The sequence below is a fragment of the Scyliorhinus canicula genome, chromosome 15 (genome assembly GCF_902713615.1).
Source record: "Scyliorhinus canicula chromosome 15, sScyCan1.1, whole genome shotgun sequence".
NCBI lineage: Eukaryota > Metazoa > Chordata > Chondrichthyes > Carcharhiniformes > Scyliorhinidae > Scyliorhinus > Scyliorhinus canicula.
This window is the reverse complement of record NC_052160.1, coordinates 125,950,190-125,963,830: the sequence shown is the minus strand read 5'-3', so window position 1 is coordinate 125,963,830 and position 13,641 is coordinate 125,950,190. Positions and strand designations below refer to the sequence as shown.

At 47.3% G+C, this 13,641-nt stretch overlaps 1 protein-coding gene across 4 annotated transcripts in view; it reads right to left on the bottom strand.

The window, feature by feature from the left end:
* foxp4 (forkhead box P4) overlaps positions 1 to 13,641 on the bottom strand; it is a 483,722-nt gene that overhangs the window by 416,582 nt on the left and 53,499 nt on the right. For 2 of the 4 annotated variants that reach the window (XM_038819849.1, XM_038819853.1), the window contains exon 1: positions 12,637 to 13,220. The exons of 1 other annotated variant lie outside the window; for it this stretch is intronic. The gene's annotated coding sequence lies outside the window, so the exon portion shown is untranslated. Of the gene's footprint in view, positions 1 to 5,225; positions 5,423 to 12,636; positions 13,221 to 13,641 lie in introns of those variants that run through there. One more of the 4 variants, XM_038819851.1, reaches the window with a different exon arrangement.

The window sequence follows — 13,641 nt, the reverse complement described above, 5'->3', positions numbered from 1 at the left end:
ATTTCAACTTCTCCTGTGTAGACGTATGAACTTGTCCACATGGATGACAGGAAAATGTGACGATGAAAGATTGCTGGGCCTTGGTTACAGGGAACACAGAAGGCAGAGAAATAGGGAAGGAAACTGTGAAAGAGCTCGGAAAGACAAATATAGACAAAACGAATGGGCAGATGGGGCAGAAAAGTATGATGTGATACATTTGTGGGAGAAAAAGCAAGAAACATGCAATGAAAAGACACTGAAGAGTGTAGAGGACCAGAAAAAAAACATAGGCATTCAGTTACATCAATCCCTGAAAGTTCAGGTGCAAGGTTGATAAAATTGTAGAAAGGCCAACTGAATTTTGGCTTTCCTAAATACATCGTAGACTTGAACCGGAAAGTAGGAAATTATCAATTTGAGCCAAATCAAAGTAAGAAACGATATCAGTTTTATAGCACAGAAACGGGGTATTCAGCGCAATTGGTTAATGCTGGTGTTTATATTCCTCTCCCCTATCAATATTCTGCTTAAATGCATTGAGCTATCAAGACAGTCTAGATTGACCAGGATAATGTCAGGGATGGGAAGCTCTAGTGATCACAGAATCCCTATGGTGCAGAAAGAGGCCATTCAGCCCATGGAGTCTGCACTGACCCTCCAAAAGAGTGCCCTGCCTGGGCCCACTCCCCTTCCCTACCTCCATAACCCCACCTAACCGTTGGACACTAAAGGACAATTTAGTATGGCCAATCCACCTAACCTACACATCTTTGTGGGAGGAAACCGGAGCACCTGGAGACAACCCACAGACATGAGGCGAATGTGCAAACTCCACACAGTCATCAGAGGTCAGAATCAAATCCAGGTCCCTGGCACTGAGATGCAGCCCATGAAGAGAGACTTGGGCTAACAAGAATGTTCCCAATGAACAGAGATGGGTAAGAGTAGATTTAAGTGATTTTGTTTTTAATTCTGATGGGGTTTTGACAGAGCAAATGGAGAAAAAAAGTAGTTCACCTTTTTGGGGGGCTGTGGCATGGGTCAATGACAGAGAATGAACAGAGAGGTTAGGTGACATTTTCTTATACAAAGGCTTGCTGAAACATGGAATTCTATACCCCAGAGAGTGTCGTACAACCGAAGAGAAAAAAGGAGACAAATACCAGGCCAAGGGAAGAATCTGGGCAGTGGGATTAGTTTTCAATTGATTCAGGAAAGCACCAGTACAGTCCCAATGGGCCAAATGGACCACTTCTGCACTGTAAACGTTTAGACTTTTTGATCTCTAAAACCAAAGGATGTTGACTCTGAATGCGGCCCAGTGACATCAAAGAGTAAACATATCAAACATCATAAATGATTGTCCTCAAACGTTATTAAATATCGGGCAGCATGGTAGCATAGTGGTTAGCACAATTGTTCACAGCTCCAGGGTCCCAGATTCGATTCGCGGCTTGGGTCACTGTCTGTGCAGAGTCTGCACGTTCTCCCTGTGTGTGCGTGGGTTTCCTCCGGGTGCTCCGGTTTCCTCCCACAGTCTAAAGATCTGCAGGTTACGTGGACTGGCCATGCTAAATTGCCCTTGGTGTCCAAAATTGCCCTTAGTGTCGGGTGGGGTTACTGGGTTATGGGGATAGGGTGGAGGTGTGGGCTTGGGTAGGGTGCTCTTTCCAAGAGCCGGTGCAGACCCAATGGGCCGAATGGCCTCCTTCTGCACTGCAAAATCTATGATTCTATGAAAGACTTTAAAGACGTTTGCATCCTCATTGTTCTGAGCCTGTCCTACTAATCCTTTTGGGCACTGTTGTGTGTGAGGTGTACAGGTCTATGTGTGTTCTGCCATTCCCTAACATCCATCCCAAGGTCTGAGTCTTGTGTGAACCGGTACAGTGGTATTGCACCGTGAAGGGTTTCGTATCTGAGCCAAATTCTGTACTTACCAGAACTGGAGTTGTTTTTAGATTTCGGGACCTGGCTGATATTTGGCTCGTTCTAAATCTAACCCCCATTGCCACCCAACCCCCTCAATCCAGGGGCTGTTTGGGAAGATATAATACCTTTCACAACTTTAAAATGCATTTTACACGCAATTCGATGATTTTGAAGTGTAGCCACTGCTGTAATCACAGAATTTACAGTGCCGAACGAGGCCATTCGGCCCATCGAGTCTGTACTGGCCCTTGGAAAGAGCCCCCTACACAAGCCCACACCTCCACCCTATTCCCGTAACCCAGTGAGCCCACCCCACCTTTTGGACACTAACGACAATTTATCGTGGCCAGTCCACCTAACCTGCACATCTTTGGACTGTGGGAGGAAACCGGAGCACCCGGAGGAAACCCAATCAGACACGGGGAGAACGTGCAGACTCCGCACAGACGGTGACCCAAGCCGGGAATCGAACCTAGGACCCTGGAGCTGTGAAGCAACTGTGCTAACCACTATGCTACCGTGCTGCCCTCAATTTAGCAGCCAGTTGGTGCACAGCAAGATGCCACAAACAGCAAGGTGGCAATAATTGGATAATCCATTTTGGTGAAGTTGGGGCGAGGGATAAATATTGTTGAGGAGCCCAGGCCGAATTCTCTGCTTTATCTGGAAACAGTGTGCCCCTTGGGATCTTTTACACCCACCCTAAAGGGGCAGACTAAACTCACTATAATGCTGCATTTGAAAAGCAGCACGGCTGACAATGCTACACCCCCTCAGCACTCTCATTGAAATGACACCTCTCGTGCTGGAGTCTCCTGCAACCCACCAAGCTTCTGACTTTGGAAGTGAGTATTCGCCGCTGAACTGATGCTCCCCAAGGGTTGGGTTGTTGTGCTGCTCCAGCCAGCACAGGCCTCTCCGCTCTGTCTGACTCTGCCCTACAACAGGCGCTGCATTTACACATTTACACTCTTCAGGTGAAACTTCAATCGGCTAGCGTCTGGATTGGCGTACTTAACAAAAGATGATCTTCGGGGCGGGGGTGCGGGAGGGTTTGACTTCGAGATAAAAATAAAATAAAAACGGTGACCAACTTCAAACCCACCACCCAGAACTTTCAAATTAACCCAGTATCCTGCTCTCCACAAACCTGGCCTTGGGACCGGGGAGTAGAATAACAGGGAATCAAGGTAATCAAATGCTAATTCATTAATATGATGCAAATTCGATAATAAGATGCAAATTCGGTAATAGTATGCGACCAAAATGCAACTTTAAAATAAAATGACACCAAAAATAAGTCATTTAAAAAAAAGAAACATGTTATTATTTGTCAAAGTGCCCCTTTTTAATAGTCTGAGCGAATAAAACGCAAGGTGAAAATGATCCATTTCTTTCTGACGAATTGTGATTTGAACGGTTTAATTTTTTTTTGAAGTCACTTTATAAAATATCCAGTTAGGATGGTGATACTTTGGGCAAATGTAATTATAGTGTTTCGTGTCCCCCTCCCTCTAATAACGTCAAGGGACTATAATCCCTTCGTCAAGTCAACACAATAAAGAGTTTCTGTGCAGCATATAAGCATTGTTGCAAAAGGACCTGTCAACCCGCGACTGGGAACTGCGCTCCGTCTGAATGCAATTAGCAATTTTTTTTTATAAAAAAAAAATCTATTCAAAAGACATGCCAAATGAGAACAAGCCGTATCAGCCCTGCAATAAAGGAATTAAAAAAAAACAGCCAGTGTTTCTGAGCAAGTAATTATAGTGTTAGTACACTGCAGTGAGAGGACAAGGCAGCATTTACCCCAGGTTCCAATAGACAGTTGAGAGACTCAGGGTTTTTATTCGACTCCCACCCAGCCCCCCCCCCCCCCCCCTGACTGCAGCACACTGTACAATAAGGATTCCTGAAGACCCCCACATCTGAAATCCCACTCGTCCTCTTCCTCAAGACACATTATAGCAAGGGGAGCGTGCAGCCCCTGCAAGAGTTCGGGACAAGATAGGAGCCTGAAATGTGGGGACTTTTTCACTCCGGAGGGGTGAATTACACATCTCCAAACACTCTCTCCAAATTCTTGCTGGTTTTGCTTCTAAATTGAATTATCTACAATAAAAAAATACGTTGACAATGAAGTGAGTGTTTTGGGGGAGTGGGTCTGTATTTATCCCATTCTTAAATAGTAGGTTTAGTCCCTGAGCGCCATCTACGAACCCCCCCTCTTTCAAACCCCCCCTCTTTCAACCCCCCCTTACAACACTCCCTCCCCCTTTTCAACCCCCTCTCTTTCAACCCCCCTTACAACACTCCCCCATCTTTCAACCCCCACTTTCAACACTCCCCCCTCTTTCAACCCCCACTTTCAACACTCCCCCCTCTTTCAACCCCCACTTTCAACACTCCCCCCTCTTTCAAACCTCCCTCACAACACTCCCCCCTCTTTCAACCCCCCTCTTTCAACCCCCCCCCCCCCCCCCCCTTACAACACAGCAGTCGCTACTGTTCAGTTTAACCCTTCTCCTGATGATTTCTTGCTGTCGAGAAGGAGGAACCTTATCTGATCTCACAATTTGCTCACTCACTGAGCCCCCTGAACTGGCCGTCCATTTCCTGACCCTTCAACTTCCCCTTTCCTGACTGTCTCTTGTCCTCCCCCTAATTGTACTGTGTGCGCGGTCCCGATGCCGCTGAATGTGGAGGCTCACAATAATGCGGGTGGGAGAAACAGAGTGCTGGAAACATTCAGCAGGGTCCGGCAGCGTTGGCGGAGAGAAACACAGTTAACTTTTTCAGCTCCACGACCTTATATCAGAACACCCAGCTGAAACGTTAACTCTGTTCCTCTTTCCACAGACCCTGCCCGGCCTGCTGAATATTTCCAGCACTTTCGGTTGATTTTTTAAAAATAAAAAATTCTGATTTCCAGGATCTGCGGTATTTTGCAAGGAATTCTGTTTGAATTCTAGTGACATTGAGCCCAGTTTTAGTGCGCCCAGACGAAATTCCCAACTTTGGGAGGTTTAAATCTGTGGACTCGAGTGAGGGATGTAGAAAGCGGTTCAGGGTGGAAAAGGTCTAAAAGGGCCGTTTCCAAACAGAGAAATTGTTATTTTCCATTTTCTCCCAACCTGACACCGTTGCTGTGGTTCAAGGACAGGAGCTGTACTGCAATGCTGGAGGACAGAACGTGCATTGGGAAGACCAGAGTTATACCGCCGCCTGAATTAAACTCGGTAACAACAACAGCAAAAACACTCCTCGGTCCACGTTTCCAAAGAATAAAAAGCACCAAGCCCCCAACTCACCTTTCAATCATTCAAACACAACGTTGAGAAAGAATCCGAGTGGATCAGAGGCGGCGATGACCCAGAAACTGGTGGTGCGCTGAATAATATCCAGGGTTATGGACAGGCGGGGTGGGGAATTGTGCCTCACTCGACCTCCGGGAAAGGGACGATGCTGGAGACGCCCAAATACAGAAGTGTGGCAAGGAAGGACAGGTAGTGTTGTGCCTCACTGATAATTAGCATTCCAGAATACTGTGAAATACATCTCCCTCTGCTGCCGGACTGAGTGGGGGGGGGGGGGGGGGGCTGGAAGGGAGTAAGGAGCCGAGATATTTGATTGTTACACCAGCGGCTGCAATGGAAATATTTCACAATCGCAACCCCAATATCCTGGGTGTGATTACTAAGGCACGAATTAGAAGCTGCTATTTGTATCCAGTCCACAAAGGTTTGATGTGCTGGATTTCTGAGTGACCACCTGTCTATGTTAGCCACTATCTTATGCATTTGTGAAGTTGAATAAATCGCTTTTTTCCCCCCTTATACACCTCACCCCATCATTTTCTCAGTGTGTGTCTCTTCCCCTCACACAGTGCACAGCTATCCTGCTGCCCCGAAAACTCCAGCCCATTCTCAAACCCTCTCTCCACAAGCTCAGCATTTTCCCTTTTTGCTTTGGCTGTGAACATCTTTTTTGCTTTGGCTGTGAACATCTTTTTTGGAACATTTCTATCTGCCCATTACCCTTGCTGACAGGCCCCGCACTAACCATGGGCGGCCTGGGCAAGGCTGGGAAAGGTTCCCGCATCTGCCCCCCTGTGAAGCAGGAGCTGGGAGATTTCATTCCGTTGCTGAGGAGCTTTGCTGGGCTGGTGATGGGTGTTTGGGGGTGGGGGAGCTCCTAACGGACTGAGAATTGAGACTGGCATTTGGAGTAGCAAGTGTGATCACTCAGGTTCCCCGTGGACCAATATGAAAGCAGGGTTCCGTGTTTAAATCCACACATGAAAAATGGCAATTGGGACAAAAAAAAACCGACAGCCTTGTAACCAGCAAGAACAGACAGCGGGCAAATTTATGGCGGCACCACCGTGAAACTGACGGATCTCACGCCAGTCGTGAAACCCGCCTGGATTATCACCGCCCCAAACCCAATGGAATGAAAATCAGGCGGGTTCGGTCAAGGCTGAACGCTCCACTCTGAGATTACCAGCAGCGAGTGAAGGCAAAAAAAAAGTTACCCCGTGGACTTGAGCAGAAGGATGAGGATGGGAGACAAGGGGGGGGGGGGGGGGGGCACTAGGCTTCATGAGGTTAAGGCTCCTCAAACTTCACATTGCAGAACGCTGATCTGATTTCACTCAGTCACTTCTATGCCCCAAGTCACGCAATAAAATAGTACACCTCGCTGGCATTTTTTAAAATGCGGTTATCAGGAAACAAACATATGGAAATGAATCAATTTTCATCCCAGTATAAAGTTAACTGCCAATCAGCTCCCAGTGAGACTGGGTGCTGTGTTGCCTTTACCGCGGGAAGGTGGACACGTTCAAAGAGTTATGGATGGGAGGAAATTGATGGACGAATCTGGAGTATGTGGGGGGGGGGGGGGGGGGGGGGGAGGAAATTCTCCTGGCGGATCTGGGGAAAGTGGGAAAACGCCTCTGCGAAGCGTGTGGCCGACAATGAGCAGATTCCGAGATCAATCAAATGCTTCTAAAGGTCACTTAGCGAAGTTTCACGTGTTTAAGTGCAGCACCCAATCGGTGTTTCAATAGCTGTCTGTGTGTGGAAACTGGACCCTGCAATTTGCTGGCCAGTGTCCAAATCATTGAAAGTCTGTAAGAAAAACAGACACATTATTCACCTCACCATAACTGCTCCGCATTGGGGGGGGGGGGGGGGAGCTAGTTTTTAATTGTTCCAATTATTTTATTAGTTGTTGCACAAGGCATTAAAACCGCACACGTTTTGAATGCTGCTTTATTCAGTCAATTTAACGGTCAGAAAGAAACATGAAATTAGAAGATTAATCGGGTCCCCATTACCAACCTCACTTTAATTATATTACGCACTGTGGGACAATATTTTATTTCTATTTATAAAATTTCGTCTAATGTTACAAAATGGAAAAAAGTCTGCGAAGAAGTCTGAAAATACAGCTCTTCATGTTGCTTTATAAAGAGAGATAGTCCCATACAGATAAATGTCTAGTTCCACGCGCGACCTCGACAAATTATTTAGCATGAGAGCTTGTGAACGTTTCTGACATAAAGATTACCCCGCAGTTATTTTTCACTTCAGTTTTAAACATGCTGAGCATTTAAAAATAAACCTGATCCACTAAGGCCGGTGTTCTTATCGGGGCGGGCGGGGGGCAGTGAAATGAGAATTGAAAAGTTTTGGTCTTGTGAATCGCTGGGCGATTTGGGCCGAGGTGATCCGAATCGATGTCAACTTGTGGATCAGCCTGTGACCGACGTGGGACTGGTGGAGTCCGCGTTCAACCAACTCTGGCCTGATCCTCGGCTCCCTGCCTCCTCCACTCATTTTTGGGGGGGGGGGGGGGGGGGGGGAGACAATTTGTCGAAAAGGCTCAGACTTAAAAGTATGGCAAGGTAACAGCGGCATGATGAAAAAGGCCCAGAAAAAAATGAATGGCAATAATGAAGACATGAGGAATACATCACTAGGCTGCAAGGATAAATGTGAAATCAGCTAGTATCCCTCCCCAGTGGGGGAAAAAAAAGATTCTGACCCAGAACAAAACAACAAAAGGGTTAAAAGAATTTTAAGAAGCTAAGGATTTTCGTCCTCTGAAAGAATGTGCATCTTTCCCAATAAAAGTCCTGTCTTTTATTGCACAATTTCCTCTAACTTTAAAATCGCTCCAGATGTTATTGATTCTGTCTGTATTCAATCTCAGGGCAGGTGGATACATCGTCCTCTTTAGGTGCCTGTTCATCCCTTTCTTGTGCCTCTTTGTGTCTCAATCTTTTCCTACCCCCCTCTCTCTCTCTCATTCACCATCTCTCTTCCCAAATATATTTCACTCGCTGCTCGCCGGTCGTCTTTTCTCCTCCATTTTTCTAACTCTCCCACACACACTCTCACTCGCTCTCGTTGCTAAATTGTTGTTCCCTCTCCTCTAATCTTGTCTTCAAGATTTAACAGCTTCGTTTTCACCCCCCCCCCCTCCTATTGTTAGAACTTTGCTAACCTTGCTGAGGCTTAGCCAACAACGAAGCGTTCGATTAAAAAAAAAACTATGCCATTGGAGAAAGTTGCAGCCCCTGTCATGGGAAAGATCAATCAATCTCGACCTCCATCCCGAAGTTTCCGATGTCGCTAATTTATTCACTGACTTCTGCCCACTTTGTGAATGGGATGGTTGGGTGGGAGGGGGGTGGTTGGGTGGGAGGGGGTGGTGGATGTGGTGGTGAGGGGGGGAGGGGGGGTGCACTGCCCATACACAAGCTGCCGCCCCTCTCTGATAACCAAGCGAGAGTCGCTCGCAGCTCTGATCTCACCCTCGCCCGTTTTATTTCTTAGTCCAGGAATTCGACAACAAGTGTTAGCTCTCTCCCCCCCCCCCCCCCCTTCCCCCACACACAAAAACTGCCTCACAGCAAAACAAAACAGAGAGCTGTCGAGGGTGCAGACCTCATCATGTATGTGGAAAAGTGGGTGCTGTGTCTTCAATCATTTCTCTGCAAAAGTCAATTGCTATTTTGCAAAGGGACAAGGGAACACATGTATCCAGTTTTTTCTTAATGCGCTGAAAATCCCAGATCAAAATAGTCGTGACTGATTTTATTATTAAAAAGAAAAGTACAACTTCTAACTCATTTGGCCATTCAAATTCTCTCTGAGCTACTTTGGGGCCGGGTAATCCCAGGAAGTCCCGTTCCGCCAATGCCCTGGGTGAGATTTTTCTTTTTTTGCACGACCCAATAATTCATCGGTCTTTTCGGGTCGGTAAAAACCGCCTCTGAATCTCACTGTTATTTTTTTTAAAATGCCCCTTTCATTGTGTCCTAACAACTGAGCGGAAACCATCAGAAAACGACCCCCGCTTCTCCTGCGGGAGTGTGAGTGGACATAGACATAGAATTTACAGTGCAAATTATCCATTCATCTCCAGGACAGACCTAGACCCCAAAAGATGCCTCGATGATCATTCGAAGAGTGGATTCCCACACTTGGAACGTGGCATGTAATAAATGGATGGACACGAGGGTGAGACATGACTGAAAGACACCTCTCAGAGGGGTCGGCAAGCAAATTAAGAAACTAAATGGGTGAAATGAATGTAGCTGCTGGGAATTGAGAATTAATCTCGTTAATAATCAGATCCAGTCCGGGCTCCACATTAAACGCCTTTGACAATAGCATTTTCTATTTCTTAAGCACGCCGACGCTTTTAGATTAAACTATAGATATATTGGGCGCGATCTTTGTGAGTGTAAAAAGACCCCCAAACAAATAAAAACTTGAAAATGTGATCAAAGGTCTGAATTGGGGGTGAGGACTGGAATCTTCCCCCAGCAGAGAGCGTTTTGAAATCAGCCGTGATGGACATCATTGTGACCACCAGCACCAATCACAGATTCATTGACACGGGGTCTGGGTGGGTGGGTGGGGGGGTTAACCGACTTTAACCCTTTTTGTATCTGAGTCAGGGCCGCGGGCCATCCAACCCTTGTCCCATTCCCAACCTCTCTCAGAGGCAGAGTCAGGGAAAACAAGAAGGTTACTTTTTACCATATTTCTCCACCTGTAAGCAAATGCTCGGCCAGAGTGAGGTCACTTCTTCTGGGGGGGGGGGGGGGGGGGAAGAAGGTCAATTTATCACAAGGATTCCTCCCAGTTTTTGTTGAGGGGGGGGGGGGGGGGTCGACGAATATCCAAAGTCAACGCTTTAAAGCTCGTGGGTTTCAGTATTACAGCGAGAGTGCCGGGGTAATTATTCAGGGAGGATTTGACAAACACAACGTGTATCTTAGAGAATCCTCAGACACTTGGCGGGAGGGAGGGGGTCCAACTTGGGGAATTCTGACAATGATTCCCAGGGAGTCAGTAAGAATCAGAATGAGTCAGGGACAAGTTGCTGGGAGTTTGTAATTCCCCCCCCCCCCCCCCAACACAAAAGCTAAATTCTCTCCTTTTCCACCCCCCCCCCCGCTTCATTCAATGCTTCCAACCAGGAAAATCCCACAACCCGACACTCCCGCCAAAGGATTCCACCTTTTTCCCTCAAAGCCAGCAGCCCCTCCACTAATCTCCCAACCCGCGGCGCCCAGATAGGGCAACAAAAAAGAAATCATTCTTCCCAAATTCTTCCCGTACCCATAAAAAAAAAACACCACCACACACACAATTCCTGAGCCGCTTTTCCCACATGGAACACACGGAGAGCTGGAGCGGAGCCTGAACCCCGTCCAATGGAGAGATGGGTCGATTTAAATAAAGACACAGCATTGGAATATACCGCGATTCTAAACTTCCCCAAAACTAGGAGACGCCAAGTTGTCCCCAGTCCCAGCTGCAGGATTTCGAGAGAAAGTTTCACACTTTCCCTTGTTTACTTGGGGGGGCTATTAGAGCCACAATTGCCCTCTGTTTAAATCTCTATAATGAGCCTCTTCAATCGTTTAAAAACTAGTTAGAGTTGTGCTGGTAATCCGGAGTGTTCAGCTACTCGGAATCAGGGAGATTCCCAATGTACGGCAATGTAGGTGAAGCTTAGTAAAGTTTGCTGGGAGCAGGTTTTAGGCAGTGTCTCCCTCCCTCCAGGCCCCAGGGGAGGATTGGTCTCGGGGGTGATGGACAAGTTTATTTCCTGGGGGAAGAGTGTCTGTCTCTTTGTGACTGCGGGAGAAGTTGGGAACGGGCGGAGAGTTTCTCTTTCAGCCGCAGCTGAAATCTGCAAACTGGAGAAAGGAAGCTCAACAAGCAAACTCTCTCTCTCTATCTATCTATATATATCTTTTACAACTCAAACAAAAATCACACCGCTGAAAATCCCCAATTGCCTCCCCGTCGCCGGGTAACAAACTGTGGTCAGTCCAATCCGAGTGAAATCGATCATTTTACTCTCTCTAACACAACTGCCACATGTTCACTGAGTTTCAGATGGACTGACAATAGCAATTCCTTCCAGCCTGACCCCAAGCCTCGCTCCCCTCCCCCGCCTCCAAAAGACCAGCCAGAGATTCCTCTCTCTCACATTGGCGACTCTCCGGGCACAGACTCATTTCTCGCCATGGCTGGGATTTCATTCAAACAGCCAGGACTCCCAGCCAACTGTGTGGAGATTTCGCCCAACTAAAAGCGTGCTCTCTCTCACACACATACACACTTACTCACTCATTCATTCACTCACTCTCTCCCCCTCACTCACTCTGTCATTCACTCATTTTCTTTTACTCAATCTATCGCTCACTCTCTTACTCACTCACTATCTCTCTCACTCATTCATTCTCTCACTCTCTGTCCCCCCTCTCTGACTCTCCCTCTCTTTCTGACTCACTCGCTCACACTATCTCATTCATTCACTCTCTGTCCCCCCTCACTCTCTCTCTTTTCAACTCACTCACTCACACTATCTCTCGCTCACTCATTCACTCTCTGCACCCCCCCCCCCCCCCCCCCCCACTCTCTCTGTCACTCACTCTGTATCTGACTCACACACGCATTAATTCACTCATTCACTTACAGTCTCTCTCTCTCTCACTCACTCAACAGCCGCAATATTACAAATGTGGCCACATTTTGCTCAGGCCGCAGAGTGCTAACTCCATGTGAAACGGGCCACCGGCCTTTAGACACGAGAACCTTTGGAAACGGCCACTTTCTTCGACACAGCAGAAGTGAAACTTTAGCCAGCTCTCAATTCCAAACAGGGTTAGAAACGGCATCAAAATGTGGACTGGAGAAACAAAACAGAACTGGACCCGGATCAGAATGAATCCCATCTCCCGAAATATCTCCCAGACACAATCGGACATTCAAATCCCCCCCAACCAGCCTCTCTCCCCCCCCCCCCCCCCCCCACCCACAATTTCTCATTTTCCGACCTGATTCTATTCACCCCCTGATCAAAAGAAAAAAGCCTTTCAAACTCCACCAGGCTGGAGGTTCTGTTCAAACACCGACTCCCACCCAACAATCGAGACCATTGGGAAACTCGTGGCGGCTTTTACCTGTCCCCACATCACTTGAGCAGGAACTTTTAATGTTTCCACAGACCAAAGAAACGTCGCTTCACAAAAAAAAATCCACAGAACTTTTAAGTTGCGAAAACTTTAATATCTCCCCCCCCCCCCCCCCCCCCAACCACCACAAACACCCCTTCCCCCCCTCCCCCAGCAATGAGACTAAATGGCAAAGGGTTTGTGTTTTTGGATGTGAAGGAGAAGCCACTAACCTGTGTGAAATCTGCGGGCTGCTTTCTCTCTCTCTCTCTCTCTCGATCTCCTTCTTAACGACCCACAATCATGAGAAGTTGAGAACTCAACGTGAAAATGTTGAAGGATGGAAAGATTCACTCTTTCTCGAACACCCCGCAAGCAGCTTCTGTGGCGGAGTCTCTCTCGCACACACACTGTGCTGAAATGTGGGGTGATGCAATTTTCTTCTTGTATTATATATTTTCTTTCCACTATTTACAGCATGCTCCTGGGACGATTGGGTTGCATTGTTTTTTTTAAAAAAAGAGATCTGGTCTCTCTCTCTCTCTCTCTGCCTTGTGCTCAGTACCTCCTCCTGGTAGTCACCACGTTCCTTTAATTACTGACACAGAACGCTCCACGGTCCTGGTGATATCCCATAGCATCTAGACAGGCACACACTCTCTCATACAGACTCTCACACACTCACCGTCAGGAGCAGCCTTTAATCTCATGGTTTGAGTCTTACACACAAACAACGTGAGGGTGAGAAGTAGGTTCGCCACACAGCCGTAATCCATCTAAAGCAGGGGCTGCTCAGTTTTACTCATCAGCTCTCTCCCCATCACCACCCCCACCACACTCAGCTGACCAGCTCGGTGCTGAGCTGACATGAGCACTAACTGATGTTTGGGGTGAGGGTGTTGGGGGAGCGGAGGAGGGAACGAGATTGTAACCAGACAACAGGAAAGGTGACCAATCTAAACCAAACATTGCAAACAGATATATGAAAGGCGTGTGTGGATTTAAAGAAAAACATTGTCACTTGTGTTGTTTTTTGTTAGGGGGCAAGCCTTCACAGGTGCAAATACCTCTGGTACCTCAGCACCTGAACATGTTCCCTGCTTATGCAGAATCATAGATACACAGAAGGAGGCCATTTGGCCCATCAAGTCTGCACCATCCCTTGGAAAGAGCACCCTACGTAAGGCGACACCTCTACCCTATGTCCGTAATAACCCTGTGACCCCACCTAACCTTTT